We start from the raw sequence: 3,209 nt of genomic DNA on the forward strand, positions 1-3,209 counted from the left end.
TCCCCTTTATCTTAAACCTATGTACGCTGGATAAAAGATAGAGCATAGAGCATAGAACATAGAACATAGACACAGAACATAGAACAGTATAGTATAGGAATATACCATTTGGCCCACTATATCTGAGCCAAACATGATGTCAAATCTAAAATTCTTTCTGTCTGCACATGATCTATATCCCTCTATTCCCTGCATGTTCATGTGCTGACCTCTTTAAAGCCACAATTGCCCAAAATCTTTTAAAATATTTTTATTGCACTGACTTCAACCACTTTCTCTGACAGCCCATCCATCTACGCACCATCCACTGTGTGTAGAAGTTTTCACACAGGTCCGTTTTAAATCTTTCCCCTCTTGCCTTAAACCTATTCCCTCTAGATTCTTATTATCCTTTCCTGGAGAAAAAAAACCCTCTGTGCATTCATCTTATCTATCTATTTTTTAAATATTTTTTTTGGCAATGCAACAGGCTTTTATTGGAAATTCAGCACAAATGCAAGCCTAACATGGGCAACAGGACCTCGACATTCTACTTCAGCTTCTTCTTGGGGCGCAGGTTGTTTGTGTGGCCACACTTGGTTTTACGGCAGTTGGATGCACGAGGATGCAGGCGGGCATAGCACTTGCGACAGATCATCTTGTCACAGTTGTATTTCTGAGCAAGGACTCGGAGACTGGGGTCCAGGGCAACCTCCCCTCAGATGCAGCACCAGATGCAGAGTGGACTCTTTCTGGATATTGCAGTCAGACAGAGTACGGCCATCCTCCAGCTGCTTGCCAGCAATGATCAAGCGATGCTGATCCCGAGGGATCCCTTCCTTGTCCTGTATTTTGGCCTTCACATTCTCGATGGTGTCACTTGGTTCCGCCTCAAGGGTGATCGTTTTCCCAGTGAGAGTCTTCACAAAAATCTGCATCTTTTCCGCTCGGCAGTATCTATGTGCCTCATAAATACCCATTAATTAACTTCTCCCCTCCAATGAATAAAGTGCTAAAGTGCCCAATTTCTCCCATTATTTCAGGCTCTTGAGTCGTGGCAACATTCTTGTATATCTTTTTTTTGTACTCTTTCCAGCTTAATTATATCTTTCCTTTAGCAGGGTAACAAAAATTGTAGGCAATACTCTAACTGCGTCCTCCCCAATGTCTTGTACAGCTAAATATATTGCACAGATTTGCATAATGCACAGATTTCTGTAGTCAAGGTCCTGACTAACGAAGGTCACCACCCTGTCAAGCTGTGACGCCACTTCAGGAAATGTTGCACTTGTACTCCTTGGTCCCTCTGTTCCATAACACTTCCCCATGGCCCTACCATTCATCCTGAAAGTCCAACCTTCTGAAAGATTCAATAAGGTGTCCCAGACTGTTTCCCAATACATGTATTAAACAAACGTTGTAAGCTAGCCACATTAGGTGCCAGGCAAGTAAACCAGAATCTTAGCCAAAGTGGTAAAATGTACGTTCTATTGCACTAACAAGAATCAATTCAAACCGCAGATTAGATGCATTGACAATCACATCCTTGTCACACACAAAGCATGGCAGAATGCATGCTGGCCAGAGAATGCTTAGTAGGTCCAACAAAATGTGTGGAGAAAAGAGGCGAGTTAAGGTTTACGTGTAGAACCTTCCTTCTCTCCATTCTCCACACTGCTGCTCACAGTCTTCCAAATCTCTGTTGCATTAACCCTTCTTCGTTTGGTGAGGAGCTGCATTAGCCTCTCGCTGTTTCTAAAGGGACAGCCCTACAGATGGATTTGTTAGATTATAATATATTGGCTCACCGATGACTCAGCTGGCAGATTTAAAGCAGGGTCTGATACTGTGTCGCATATCAAAAGGTCCTGTGTTTGATCCAGTCTCTGCTATGTTAGCTGATTTCCACTGGGAACTCCACCAGCCTTTTGAAAAGACGGGGGAAAAAAACTCACCTTAATTTTCTACTGTCATTTAGTGCCCATCAGTTTGCCTGAAAAGCACTGAGAATGGAATGAGAATTGGTTACAAGGGGCCTCATGGTTAAATAGTCTAACTTTCCCTGTCTTGAGCATATCAATCAACCAACAATCCCCTCAAGGGATGATGATGTAGTATTGGTGCCTCCACTGAGAAATAGTAGGGGGGGGCGGACAATGGAAATAGATTGAGGATTCCTCTGACAATGATTCCGTTAATTATAACTCACATGGGAGGCAGACCTATGCATAGCTCAAAGGTGCTCATTATACTAATCAAAATATAGCCTATGTCGGTAATTTCCATCATAGGCAACTAATGGACATCAAAAAAATTATGATCAACAATACTTTTTTTTCTCTTCCATTGCATTTTTAAAATTCTGTTTCAATTTCAAGTGGAAATCCTGATGGTATCACTGATGTGAGCACTATGTCATTTTGTTTACAGAAATGGGTGGAGTTAATCTTAGTGCTTTCCTCCAAAGGCTTGATGGTAAATGATAGAACCCAGATTGGATGTGATTAATTTACAACAAGGAGCACCCAAGGTCGGAGCAGAACGGTGGCAGGGTAGCGCAGAGGTAGAGTTGCTGCCTCACAGCGCCAGAGACCCAGGATCGATCCTGACTACAGGTGCTGTCTGTATGGAGTTTGTACATTCTCCCTGCGACTGCGTGGGTTTTCTCCGGGTGCTCTCGTTTCCCCCCACACTCCAAAGACGTACAAGTTTGTAGGTTAATTGGCTTTTATAGATTGCAAATTGTCCCTAATTGTAGGATAGTGTTGAGAACGTGCAGGGTGATCACCAGTTGTCGTGGACTCGGTGGGAGGAAGGGTTTGTTTTCCTGCTGTATCTCTAAAGTCTGCCCCAACAGCTGCTGACAACCTTCTACCGCTGCACCACAGAGAGCATATTAACGTATGGCATCTCTGTGTGGTATCTCAGCTGCACGGAGGCGGAGAGGAGAGCTCTTCAGCGCGTCGTCCACAGAGCGCAGAGGATTATTGGGACACAGCTACCAGCCTTGGAGGGCATCTACCACACACGGTGCCTCAGGAAGGCCGTCAGCATCCATAAAGACTCCTCACACCCTCGTAACGGACTGTTCGAACTACTTCCCTCCGGCAGACGTTACAAGGCCTTCTACGCCCAAACCTCCAGACTCAGGAACAGCTTCATTCCCGAGCTATAGCGGCTCTGAACCGGCCCTGCTGAGTGCCGCCCCACCCCCCCTGGACTGTCTCCCT

The 3,209-nt window shown here is 44.9% G+C and overlaps 1 pseudogene; it reads right to left on the reverse strand.

Annotated features, from left to right (window-relative positions):
- Positions 1 to 448: 448 nt before the first annotated feature.
- Positions 449 to 929, reverse strand: LOC116971838 (annotated as a pseudogene).
- Positions 930 to 3,209: the final 2,280 nt, after the last annotated feature.

The sequence above is a fragment of the Amblyraja radiata genome, chromosome 4 (assembly GCF_010909765.2).
Source record: "Amblyraja radiata isolate CabotCenter1 chromosome 4, sAmbRad1.1.pri, whole genome shotgun sequence".
In the NCBI taxonomy this organism is placed as follows: domain Eukaryota; kingdom Metazoa; phylum Chordata; class Chondrichthyes; order Rajiformes; family Rajidae; genus Amblyraja; species Amblyraja radiata.